Raw genomic sequence first — 14,210 nt, forward strand, 5'->3', positions numbered from 1 at the left:
TTCATCCCTCTCCTCTCATTTATAAATCAGCCAGCATTCTCTTAGATCTTACAGAATTAAACAGAGCAGGAGGGTGTATTCGGTCTACCCAACTGACAGTTGCCCACAGACTGCCTGCACATCTGCAGGGGTCAAAAAGCGTGCAGGTGTGTCACAAGTGTCTGTCAAGCCCAGTCCAAGCGGCCCTGCACAAGCTCACATCCTCAGCGGCCTGCTTCTTGCGGACACTCTGTCTGGGCTCTTCTCCTCCTCCGTGACTCACTCACAGTCTCTTGAAGAGTGAGTAACAGCAACACACAAGACAAGCTTCCCAATACCGCACAGGTAACCTGCACTGCAGTGCTGCCCTGTACCCACCACCACCCTCCGTGTCAGTCCTGTGCTTCTTGCAGCTGGCAAGGCTGAAGGGTTCCAAGCATGGACATGTCTTTCCCTGTCCAGCATCTAGTCGCAGTTAAACAAATGAATATTCAATATGCAGATTTTAAAGAATCTTGAGGACAGAATAACTGGTGAAAGTGTAAGAGATTCTAAGAGGGAAAACAGACACGTTTTAGAGGTTCTTGCTGCTCATTTCTAGAAAGAGTGAGAACAGACTGCTTCCAGACACTACGTTACAACACTGAAGCCAGTGACGTACTGAAAACTGTTCAAATGAGTGAGTCACGGTTTGGCAGAGGAAGCACATACACACATGAAGCCACTTCTACTGTAAAAGTTGATAGAAGTTCAAGGTAAGCACAGAAGGGGTAACCACATCATTTAGATTTGATAACGCTCCTATTTCTGTTTTGCTGATGAATGTGGAGAGAACACTCAACATATGAAAGCATAAATGTGTATGTGAAGTGGTGGTGGGCACTAGAATGTTTTCTCTGCTTAGCATGGTTTCCTGGCATTTTCTTGGGGTTCGTTTGGGGAACAACCCCTTCCCACTGAAGGTGGTTCCAGAGAGGGACTGCCCATGGGGCTCAGCCCACCATAAGGGTGGGCACAGTGCTCACGTGGCTGAGTAAGACTATTCCATCCCTCTGGCTACAGGGATCCAATCAGTTGATTCAGTTAGAACCAATCAGAACTTTTTCTAAGATAGCCATCTAAGATAGCCATTTGATTCAAGCAGAACCAATCAGAAGTTTCTTCAGGATGGTCAAGTGACTCAGAAGAATCAGAGGCCTTTCCAGGTTGATAAGTGAATGTGGTGGTCCAGCTGGGCACGTGGTAGGGTGAGTTGCTGGTATCCATGTTACTCGCCTGCCAGAAGACAGTCCCACATGACCAAACGGAACTGGCAGAGACCAACAAATCAAATTCAGTCTTTCTTCCTCCCTTTTCGTCCACCCTCAAGGCTCATATTTTATCAAATAATTTGAAAAATTATTTTGGATAACATTTTCTTTTTTCTTAAACTTGTTTGATAAGGGTTTCCATCACTCAGAACTCATGCAAACGAATATGTCAACTTGATGTACCGTGGTAGATTAAAGGAATCACTGGGGAAAAAGAATTAAGGGGCCAAGTCACAGATGAGCTTTGAGCGACAGGACTAAGACAGCATTGATCCTGCAGGCCATGGAGACACACTGGGAATCTGTAATGAAGTAAAGCGATGTGGCTAGATTTTACTGAGACAGACATTTGATAAAGGATTTGGGTTAGCCTTTCTTTCATTCATTGGTTGAGTTAAATGACACAGGTTCAATTTAGTGGTGATGGAGAGAGGAGGATTCATATTTTGAAACTGCTAATTGCATGTGAGGAGGCCGGTAGGGGCTGTTTTCCTCCTTAGTAGCTAAGACTACTTAATTAGCAGTGAAAATCCAATTTTGTAGGTTAAGTAGTGGGGTAAACACTTCAGAGGAGCATGGTTTTATGCGGGTAACAGGACACATGCCACAATCAGCAAGCACCCCAGCAGCACAGAAAGCAAAGGTGTCGTCACAGGAGGAAGAGCCCTAGGTGAGTCCTGGCTAAAGCAGCTCTGCTCAGGCTGACGCGATCCTACACACAAGTCGTTCTGTCTTGACCTCAAAACCTCAGCCTGTGCAAACGCTTATCATTTGTAAAAGAACCAGTCCCAGACTTAGCAAGGACCCATCATCAAGGCTGGAGTCTCCCTTTAATGTACAAATACGACTAGAATGCCCACAAGATGCACCACGAACCCTTGCATTCTTAGTCACACACCAGTGTCAGCACCTGGTTAATCCTGTGGCCGTGACAAGCCATATCCTCTGGAATCATAAAAGCCTCCACTAAAGAAGAGTCGCATGAATTAAACGACATGATGCAAGACTCTCAAACTAGCAACACACTTATATAAAAGATATATTTAAAGGAAAGACATGCTCTTTCACTTACAGGCGTTCTATCTTACGTGACACATATTCCCGAGAGGCCCAGTGTGAGGGATACAGGATCCATTGTTGATAGCAGGTCCCAAGCTTCCAAGGGCAGAAACAGTAAAGAAATGCAGTGAATGAAGACCAGGGCTGGGGTCTCTGTGATAACAGAGGTCTGTATGGGGACCTTGGAAGCAGAGGGGTAGCACTAAGACCCCCCGCCCCATGTGCTTCCCCTGAAGCTGCAACAGCTGTCACGGAAGGACAGCACTGGACTTGGGAGTGGCACCACGACCGCACTGTAGGAAACCACAACAGGAGTGTGCTTGGCGTGGTGGAGACCAAAGCATACCCAGCGACACGAGAAGGCTGGGCTGGCTATATGCCTGTTAGTACCAAGACCCACGGTTTTTCCAGTCTCTTTCCCACCATGGAGAACAGTATTCTACAGCATTTCTGTAGCCACCTCCTAATCAGTCTCCTTGGCCTTCACCTCTCCTCTTTTGCAATATCTACTTGATGTATCTCCCCAAGAGCACTTTGTTTCTGTTGTTTTTCAGTCTCCTCAAGGGCCAAAAAACAGCTTGGACTCTAGTCCAGAAGTTGAAGCTCTTCTAGTCTAGATGATACTTCAAAAAAGTAATAACAGATGAGGCTGGTGCCATGGCATGATAGCTTAAGCCTCTGTCTGCTGTGCCAACATCCCGTGTGGGCACCAGTTCTGGTCCCAGCTGCTCCACTTCCGATCCAGCTCCCTGCTAATGGGCTGGGAAAGCAGCAGAGGATGGCCTAAGTGCTGCACTCACGTGGGAGGCCCGAAGAAGGCTTCCAGCTTCCGCACAACCCAGCTCTAGTCATTGTAACAATTTGGGGAGTGAACCAGTGGATGAAAGACTTTCTCTCTCTCTCTCTCTCTCTCTCTCTCTCTCTCACACACACACACAGTCTCTCTCTCTCTGTTTGTGTATGTTTCCTTCTCTCTGTAACTTTGCTTTTCAAATAAAACATAAATATTTAAAGAAGAAAGGTGATAATAGAATTACTCTACTATTCATTAGTTTCACTTCTGTGTGTACCCAAGATAACTGTAAGGCCTCAAATCTCTATACTCAAGTTCATAACAGTATTATCCACCACAACTAAGAGATTAAGCAGTATGTGGGGATTATATCTAATGAAACATTACGTTTATAAAAGGGGAATTCTGATACACGATGGTGATCACCATTACTGCTGTGTGGGAGAGAAATGGGACACAGGATTTCAGTTGTGCAGGATGAAAAGAGTTCCAAAGACTGGCTGGCTGCAGTACTTTGCCAACTACAGTTCACCTGAACATGGTTACAATGGCAAACTTGGTTTCGAGTATGTATTTTTACCACAGTTAAAGAAATACTCTAGCCCCATTTTCCAGGTACATACTTTACTCAACTAGAAAGCCATCTGATTGGTACCTGCCAGACTCCTGCCTCAGTACTGCTTCCAACGACCAACATCCAACTAGGTCCTCCAAATGGAGCCCACACCCCACCTGCTCCGCAAAGGGTTGTCTGATCTCACCTGGGACTCCCACCTCCCCCAACAAGCTGTGATGTCCACGGTGCCCTTGCCCTTGCCCCTGCCTTAGGACATTCTCTCTCAAAGCACATAGTTATGTCTTTTTTAAAATTTTAATCTTGAGTCTGTCTTACTTTTCTGCAGAACACTTGGAAGGTTGACATTGTTCTGCTCCAATTCTAGAGCAGCATTGGGATTGGCAGTTCAGAACAGAACTTTTGAGATGGACAGCATGTATTTAGTGACTCTATATTTTCAGGAAACTGAATTGAGGTGGGCTCTGCCAAGAGGTGGCAAGACAGGCTCTTGAGACGCTGTGGACGTTTCTCCAGTGTGTAGCAGGACCTTCACCTTCTCTTTGTCCATATGGAGTGGAGCAGCCCCTCCTCCCACCTGCAGGCCAGCTTGTACACAGCAAGCAGAATGGTCCTGCATAAATCAGCTAGTGTGCATCTCTACTGAAAACACAGATCACATCATGTCACTCCTCTGCTGAAAGCCTGGGGACATATCTCCCCTCTGTCAGGACAAAATTCAAGGCGATAAAGCTCTATTATCCTCGGTCTCATCCTGTGCCCCTGGCCTGACTTCCTCTCTCTCTGCCACTGCCCCTGACATGTGCAAAGTACAGTCTCATCTTGCAACTCCTCCACTGAGAAACATCAACTTCAGAACCCCACCTCTTGCCCTCACTTTTCCCAGCTCCTTGTTCACATGCTCTCATATCAGATGACCCATTTTGGACTCTTCCATTGACAATGACCCGTTAGACTTCGCAGAACCTTTCCACCATGTAAGATTATCTGCACCCTCATTTGTTAGCTGGCTGCCTCCCCCACTACAATGGATGCATTGGAGGGCAGAACCCTGGTTGGTATTCGCCGCTGCGTTCTTCTGGTATATCTGGTAAATCACCACAGATGGACGGTGGATGGATGAATGGAGCAATGATGGATGGATGCGTAGATGCATGGAAGAATGGATGAGTGAGCAGAGGGGGGATAGGTGGATGGATGAGAGGATACATAACTGATGAGTGAATGAGTGGACAGATGGACATGCAGATGGATGAATGTAGAGCTGACAGATTAGTAGATGGATGGATGGATAAATGAATGATGGATGAGCTTATGTTATGGATGGCAGACGGGTGAGTAGATGGCTGAGTGGATGGATGAAACAGTTTAAGTGGTTAGGCCATTAGCCAGATGAACTCATGATTAGGTAGGTGAATGACCATCTCAGTTTTTCCAAGACCACATGTCACAAAGCCAGCTTTCATGGCAGGAACTACCAACTTGTAAATATGGAAAAGCTACACCATTTTCCTATTTTCTTTTCTCACTTTGGTCCTCACTGAAAGAAACTATTTTGACAACATTTGTGGCAGTTGCTACACAATAAATCCCACATTTAATAACTGTACACTCAAACTCCTGTATAGGAAGACTTGAAGCAAGCCCTAGCAGCAACCCTGCTGGTTCTTGAATCTGCTAACCCTTCCTTGTGCCAACTCCTCCCTGGGAGACGCCTGTCCTCATTGGCAGCTGCCAAAATGCTTTTCAGGCATCAAAGTCCGCCTCTTGCATGAGCCCATGTGAAGCATAACCAACTGTGGGATCTCAGTTCTCAGAACTCCTCAGGGAACTCTGTGCCACTTCATTGGTTGATGTTCTGTCTAGCATCTGGTGGTCAGATAGCACAGACCTGATTCTAACAGGATGCACAGTATGCATATGAACATGAGTGTATGCTTCCTGGCACGTGGGTCAGAAACCCAAATACGGTAGTTAGTTCTGTTACTAACCTGTGGGCTCTGTCCATGATGAAGAGATCTTCCAAGGTGGAAGGTTCCTGATCTTTACATCTCTCTCTGATAGACAAGCCTTGATGTTTCCCAACACTGTGTACTGAATGACTGCGTGAGTGAGGGGGGCCTTCCTCAGGGAAGGGGGTCAGAGCTGTGGGGGAGAACTTGAGGACAAAACTCAGTCTCCTTGCGCTCACTGCCCACCGACATTTCCAAAACTGCAGCCTTGACTCCGACGCCGTGGTCAGCATCGCGCTTCCGCACAGCTTGTATAAAACAGCCTCTAATTTATCGGAGCCTGTCGGAGATTTGCAGCTTCCCCGCTCTGCTTCGGATTTCGTTCCAGTTTCTCTGATGCCGAGTTGAGACTCGGGTCTCTGTCTTGAAAATTTATTATCTCACATAAACACGCTCTACCCAATTTGTGGGCGTAATTTATACCCAGACGACGGAACAATCCCTTTAAGGAATAAATTGGATCCTCTTGTATTTCACTTTTCTGTCCTCAGGAAACCATAAATTCTCAAAATGCTAGCCTGAAACAGAAGGGGAGCAGAGCTCTGTGCCTAGAAAGAAGGACTTCCTACCCAGAGGGAACGGGAGTGTCCGCTCTAAACGACACCCTGCATGTCTCCAAGTTTTTCTCTGACTGGGTATTTCTTTCTGGCTGCTACAACCCCGGGACCACAGCTGTCCTGGACAAGAACTGCTGGGGCGGCTCTCCCTCATCCCGTGAGAACTCGGGTCACTTTTCATCCTGTATGGGAAAAAGGGGACTGGGGAGAGATCAGCGGGGCTGGGAAAGGTGGAGAGGCAATTTTGGTTTTACAAATGTAAAAGTGTTCTGAAATGAAGGTCAGGAGCTCTAAGGGGAAAGCAACCCTGCTTCAGCTCCTTCCTGCGCTTACTGTTATCTTCTTACCAAGCTTGTTGAGGGCTTCACACAGACTAGGCAAAATCGTTCAGGGGGTTTGACCACAGATCATTTCATTCCCATAAGCCCATTTTTAAGGATGACAAAACTAAGGCAGGATGAGATGAATTTTCTTACAAGTACCGTGCTAACCGATTGTGCCATTGGAGCCACGAGGATGAGATGAATTTTCCTGGGTGCGATTCCAGATCTGGCTTAGCTGATGGCTGAGATTCTGAACAGGTTGTGCATTCTAAACTCCCATTACACAAACATCTTCTCTTTTGAAAGCTAACCTTTCTTTAGTTTTCTTCATTAAGGGGAAGCCTGCTCATTAAAAAAATTATGGTAGAAAAAAAGATAAAAAGTAAGATTATTATGTTTCTCTCCCTTCAACTCCATTGTATTGGGAAACGGATAATACTGTTTAATAAGTAGGCATTTAGTTACAATCATGCAAATGTATAATGTATAATTTTCTCCAAAGAGCATAAATTCACCCAACTACTGCAGGGTTTTCATAGTATTATATGCAGAAGTGTTATAGTCTCTGGGTTTACTAAGCCAATCCCTTTTCTTTGAGCTCATTTAAAATGCATTAGTTATCACAAACAACACCGCAGTAAACATGCTCGGACTAGGCTGAATACATTATGATCCATTCTAGGAAGTGAAATTCATGTGCTTGAGTATGAATATTAAAGCATACTTGATTTACATTGCCCAATATCCTGTGACAATTTCTACTGCCACCAGCAAATTCATGTTCACTGCCCCAAGAACATTTTCCGCGTGTCTTTCCCCAGCAGGCCCAGTCCAGACGCGAGCCTCTCTCAGGAGCCTGGCTCATTCTTTTTTTTTTTTTTTAAAGATTTATTTTTTTTTATTATTATTATTTATTGGAAAGGCGGATATACAGAGAGGAGAGACAGAGAGGAAGATCTTCCGTCCGATGTTTCACTCCCCAAGTGAGCGCAACGGGCCGATACTATGCCGATCCAAAGCCAGGAGCCTCTTCCAGGTATCCCATAGGGGCGCAGGGTCCCAAAGCTTTGGGCCATCCTGGACTGCCTTCCCGGGCCACAAGCAGGGAGCTGGAAGGGAAGCGGGGCTGCCGGGATTAGAACCGGCGCCCATATGGGATCCCAGGCGCGCAAGGCGAGGACCTCAACCACTTGTGCCACCGCGCCGGGCCCCTGGCTCATTCTTGACACCAACTTCCATTCTGGCAGCACTGTGGGCAGACCATGACTCAGCATTTCCTTAACACGCTGATGCCACGCTCACAGCCCTGTCTCCCGAGGCCCACTCTGGGCTCAGCAGCAGGCACACAGTAGGTGTTGTTGAGCACACTTGAGGTGTGTCTGAGTTATGCACACAGTGGGGGCTCATTAAATACTGACTGGCTGAGGAAACTTGAAACCACTCTTGGAGGAACCATCACTAGACTGAGAGCTCTGTCATGGCTGCCTCACAGCCAGCCTTCTTGGTTTGTTCCCTTCTGCTCCTTTTCCTTACATTACTGTTCCCAACTGCCGTTTCCGTTAAACCACCCGGACTCAAATATCTGTCCCAGAACCTGTTTGGAGAGTCATCGAACTTGAAACAAATGACAGAGTGTAATTATTAGTCCACTTTAAGAGTGCAGTAATGTTGCTCATGTTCATGGTGAAGAAACAGCAGTCAAGTTTTGAAAGCAGGAAATAAAACAAAAACAAAAAATACTGACTGGCTGAATGTTAGTCTGGGATCTGAAATACTTCAGAGCCCATCAGGGCAGGAAGAACCAACAACTTGGAAATGTTATTTCAGCTTCTTGGGCCTCAAATTTCACTCAAGACACATGTATTAACACCTGTTGTATGGCAGGACTTGCACATTTGTTAAGCATCTGTTGCATGTCTGGACCCGTAGTGGGTGTGCAGGAGATAGAGACAACCCTGGAAGTGTCTTCTGGGGGTGCTGCATTGGAGGCCTCTCCTCGGGAAGCACTGGGTGGGGAGGGACTCAGGATACTTGCAGGGGCCCCTGGCTCTCCTGGGAGCCATAGGACAATGTCACAAAACAGTGATGCTGGAACCCACATATGTGACAGAAGCAGGATGAAAAGTGTCCCCCAGGGCTGTGTCGTGTCCCAAATTCAACATCTCTGAATGTGCTTCTGAATGTGACAAAGAGCTGAGTAAGTCTAGTTATACTGCCACAATATGCATTCATTAATTAGACAATTAATTAAAGAGACTTCTTTTTCTTACTTTGTCCAAGGAAACAAAACAAAGTAAGCGTTTTAAAGATTATCACCCCTATGCTTATCTTTTAGACAATCTAGAAGAGCAAATAAGGAAATGTCTTTGAAGACTTGCACAGACAGTCCCGGTTTAAGCTGAGGAAGCTGCTGATTCATATTGCAAGATTAAATGCCTTCAGCCATTCTCAGAGCACAGTTTGATACAGACGATGGTGGTGTTGAAAGTTTTCACCCCAAAGTCCTGAGAACGTGGTGCCAAACGAACTGGGATGAATATTTAGATCACTGCCTTATTCAGAATGACGAACAAATGGTTGCTATTAACAGCATCACATTACATGACTCTAGATTTTTTAAAAGCCAGAAAGAGCGAGCCAGTGAGTAAGCCAGTGAGTGAGCATTCCTGGGCTCCTGGATATCACATGAGGTGTGATCTCTTTTCGAATGAGATGTAGGGCAGCGGCACCTGCCCATCGACCCAGGAGACTCCGAGCATGACTCGGATCACATCTCTCCTGGGCTCCAACTCATCGTCCTTCTGAACGTTTCACCTCCCACCCAGGCGGACATGGGCCTCCACTTGGGCTTCTTAAGTTTAGGCTCCTCTGCCCAGCACCTTCTGCATTTATTGTCTCTGGGATAATCCCTGATTGTCCCACAAATTAAACCCTGCCAGTTGTGTGCCCTGCCCTGCTGCCTTCTCCAGGCTGGGTGTGGAGTCCCTCGTCAGAGCTCCTATAGACCACGGTTTGGCATTCTGTCATTGTCTTCCCCAGGGGGTGAAGTCATTTGTTCCCTGCAGCAGGGGCTTCTCTCCCCGTGGATGCTCAGACACAGGGGAGGTGTCTCATGCATCATTGCCTCTTAGGGGTGGCACCTTGCTTTGCCCAGATGGAAAACAAAGACCCAGTTCAAATGTCATGGAAAGTCATTCTTGATGCTTTAAACAATCATTTATTTGGAACTTACGGTAGTCTTTTTCTGCTTGGAAACGAACCACCTCACCAGGGAATACCCTTCTTTTTCTAAAGACATTTAACATTACCTTCACCTGAGAGAGAACTGTTATCACTGAGAACATATGAAGGATTGACCTTCTGGTTTCCAAGTCAGCAAACTGAGCCACCCCAAAGAAGCCAGGCACATTTACAGTCTTTAAGGGCATTTTTCATAGAATTTGCAAACTGTGAGGCAGGATAGTTAAGTCAGTGGAGTTAAGTAACTTGTCTAGATGCACTGCATGGGAGATCAAAACTCCAACTTTCACACAGGGATCGTTCCCTACGAGTGTGTCTGTACTGTAACAAGCACCATTTATCTGCAGATACACACTCACTGTGTCTGGCACATGCGCAGTGAGGGACTTCTAAGTTCAGCTGACGAATGAAGGCAAAACACTGCATTTCACTACTATATGTCTCCATGCACTGAGCATACACACACTCCTAATGTCCAATCTGTATACATGTACACATTGAAAAGGGGATTTATAAGACAAATGGGAGGAATTGGCAAGGTAATTCAACTGAAGTCACTGCAGTTCTTGAAATGCAACCAATGCAATAGGTAAGATGATGGACAGGTGACGGGGAAAGGTCATAGATAGACGTGGGCCAGATGGATCTGCAGAAGTTAGATGGGGGATAGATAGATATATATAATAGATATGATAGGTGACAGATAGATGGATGATAATAGATGGATGAACGGATAAAAAGGAGGCTTGTCATTGGACCTGGCTTGTGTGCTCACAGCAACTCTCAGGTCCCACAAACTGCCCTCTGCAAGTTGGTGCACCAGGAAGGCAAATGGTACAACTTATCGTAACTCCACAGACCAGAGAAGTGGGAGGTTGACTGTGTAAGTGCTGGCTTTGCACCTGAAAGCTGCAGACCCAAGAGCAAGAACCCCAAGAGGAAGGAGAAGGTGAATGTCTCACGCAGGGAGAGGGTTCTCCCTTCCTCTGCCTTTTGCCTCCGTCCAGCACAGGAAGGCTTGGGTGATGACCACACCCACGGGGGAGGGCTTCTGCTTATTCAGCTCCCCTACTCAAGTGCTGTTCTCTTGAAAATGCCCTCACAGACACAGTTAGCAATAATGCCTTCCCACAACACGGGCATCCTTCCACCAGGTCAAGTTGACACGTAAAATTTGCCATTACTCATTGATGTAGAGGATTTCTCAAAAAAAAATAATAATTACCTAAATGACCATATAGGTCCCTTTCCTTCTTGTTAACCTGGATGCTAAGGGCAGATGGTCTCCATTGGAGAAGCACCCTGTACAGCCATTTCAAAGCATTTGCTGGGACTTAGTGACACAGCGCCAGCAGTTAGCCATGCTATAAAGGTGATGGTCCCGTTTCTGCCTTGTCTATCCCTGGTTTTGCCCTGTTAAGTTGACATCTCTCTGACCACTGTCCTGATGACTCAGAATCTGCAAGGGTATTTTTGCTAATTCATGAGTGACACATCAGTAACTCATCAATAAGGAACTCTCTCCTTTCAGCACCTACAAAGAGGCCCAGCCAGGGGAGGCGGCATAATGTGCCATGAGTTGACCTTTACCAAAAATAGCACAGGGCTGTAGACACAGCCTCCGGAGCCAGAGCGCCTGCATCCACAGCCTGGCAGGTGACTGAGGAAATGAGCAACTGGGGCCCTTGCACAGTGGCTTTCCTTTGGGTTGTTTTATGTCCAAGCCATGCGTGCGAATAGTCCGAGGACTCCAGTTTCATGGTAACAGCAAAGTTTAGCACCTTCTCTTCCACTGATTATTCTCCATCCATTTGTCTCCTCCAGGGGGAATTCAGCTCTGTACCTCCTTATGATAAGATTTCTGTGCTTTTCTTCACTCCAGGCTCTTCATTGTTGGCTTCATACCACAGCAGAGGGGGATGGAGAAGTCTTTCCTATCTGCCCGGTCTCTAAGAGCGCATGCTCATCCCCCCAATTCCTCCCATTTTCCGATGGGGTATGGTTTGGGTTACATCAGTTTTTATGATTTAGGGGATTATGACAAGGCACCACGTGCCGGAATGTGCCACACAGACGATGTTTTGTAGAACATCTGGATGCCCTGGGACTGATATTTGTCTCATTATTTAACGGCCGAGTTTGTGTGTGTGTGTGTGTGTGTGAGAGAGAGAGAAAGAGAGAGGAAGAGAGAGAGGAAGAGAGAGAGGAAGAGAGAGAGAGAGAGAAAGGAAGAGAGAGAGGGAGAGAGAGAGGGAGAGAGAGAAAGAGAGGAGACTTTCTCACTAATCCTATTTCAAGAGTCTTTATGAACAGTCTCCTACCGCAAAAGCCGGCTGGATCAGAAAGTCTTTCTGGTAACTCTTCCTAAAGAAGCCTTTCCCAGGGCCTTCCACCCGCCCCCCCGGGGTGCGTGGTGGTCCACACCACCCCAAGTACAGCTAGCATGCCTCTGCCATCTCCTGGCGTTCTGTAGTCCCATTTCCTTGTTCCCTGACTTACTCCTTTGGTTCAAAACCTTCATATTCTCATAAGATTTGAGAGTGAACCAGAGAAAAATTTTTGAGAAATATCACTTGGAGAAAGACACATCTCATGCATGTTGGTTGGTATTTGAGAAACTCAAGATCCCTCCAAGCTTTCAGTCTGACTGTTGCTCTCCTGCGGAAACTTACCACATCTGGGATCTGCTGGGCTGCCTGCTGCTAGTGTTGTAAAGTGTCCTTGGAAGAGTCCTTCAGTTCTGAGATCTGAATTATTTCACCAACAATTTCTTCCTTTATGCTTTTGCCCTCCTCTCTGACGTCGAAACTTCTAGGCTGGTAGTCCAATCTGCTAACTTTTTTTCTCTCACATTTTCTTTAAATCTTTTCACCCAAACTTTGTAGGAAAGCATCTTTAAAGGCTCATCTTCCAACCTATCTTCCAGGCTTTTCACTTTACATTTTTAATTTATAAACTCCTGATGCTTGTTCTCAGGCTTACCAAGTGAACGTCCTGTTTTACACTTGCACAACTTCCCTGGGCAGATAATAACCTGATCCTGTTGATTTTGATGTTTTCAGGGCCTTTGTTTACTTCAAGCTCTGCATCTTCCTGTTTGATGTCTCAGATCTTGATGTTGGTGTTGGATTTCTCCCGGCGTCTGACAGTCCTTGGTTGTCACTGAGTGGGCTGCAAAGTTGGCAATGCCTCAATGGGACTTTCCGACCATGAACTTACATTCTGAGCTGCCATGGGCAACCTGTGATGTCACAATGGCTTTCTCTTAGCTCAGTCACGTTCTCATGGTGATCACACAGCTTTCCTGCTTGAAGGAGGTTGGCTGAGGCCACCCTTCCTGAGGGGCAGCTGGTGCGTATGCGTTCAGATCACCTTGTTGGTTTTCATACTGTGTCCCAACCCAAGAAGACTTGGTGCCCTTCAGCCCAGGCTTTCTGTTTTAGCCTCAGTCGTGAACAACCTTTGGACCACTGCTTGAATAAGGAAGTGGCAGCCATCCTGCTGTGCAGGGCATGTAAAATGGTCAGCAATCCTTAGTATTTAGAGGTTTTCCACCCATTCATCTCATTTGCCTCTCGCCTCCGCTCTCCCTTCAGGTTCAGCCAAGTGCTGAGCCTCTGGGATGTGTTCCACTCTAACCCCATTCAAGCTCTCCCCAGTGACAAATGAAAATCTGCTGCTGGGATCCTAAATAATTTGCATTCTACATCATCTTTCCAACAACTCCTAAGGCTCTACCATGGTTTCGCCTTCCCCAGTCCCACGAGTTTGTCACTCTTCAGACATTTTGTAATATGCTTTTCCAGGGTTTGGGGAGCGAGGAAGCATAACTGTGGAAATGTGTGTGTATAATCTGTCTTCACACAGATGCTCAGCGATGTTTTCAGTGAGTCTTCCAAAACCATGCAACTCAGAAGACGATCAGTGGGAAACGGCACCAGAGCACGGAGGGAATGGTCTTCGAGCCCCCTAGGCAAGCCACCTCCCTGTGGTCATTGAAAAGACCTGGTTCCAGAAAGCGCCATGTTCCAGAGCCTCTTGCCAAGCTTCAGTCCTGTTTGCCTGTGCTGGCCAGCAGCGCTGGGAAGGCAGCAGCCACTCAGCATGCCCAGCTGAGGCCCAGAACAACCCTGAGTCTTCCTGGGAGGGAGGGACGTGCACAGCATCAACCTCAAAGGATGCACAGTGAGAGAGCAGAGCTGCTCACGGGACCACAGGTGAGCAGGACAAACGCCCCTGGGACCCTTCTGATTCAAGATGCGAGCCCCCCAGTCTCCAGCCCAGTCTCCCCCAAGAAAAGAGTGGCCAGGTTGATCCCGTGATAAAGTAGGACGCACACGGCAGACAAAGTCCACCCCATGAG

At 46.8% G+C, this 14,210-nt stretch overlaps 1 protein-coding gene across 2 annotated transcripts in view; it reads right to left on the reverse strand.

The window, feature by feature from the left end:
- Positions 1-14,210, reverse strand: part of STK32B (serine/threonine kinase 32B) — a 206,013-nt gene that overhangs the window by 39,850 nt on the left and 151,953 nt on the right. The window lies entirely within an intron of this gene.

The sequence above is a fragment of the Ochotona curzoniae genome, unplaced genomic scaffold (genome assembly GCF_017591425.1).
Source record: "Ochotona curzoniae isolate NIBS_2020 unplaced genomic scaffold, NIBS_Ocur_1.0 scaffold_4505, whole genome shotgun sequence".
Taxonomy (NCBI): Eukaryota; Metazoa; Chordata; class Mammalia; order Lagomorpha; family Ochotonidae; genus Ochotona; species Ochotona curzoniae.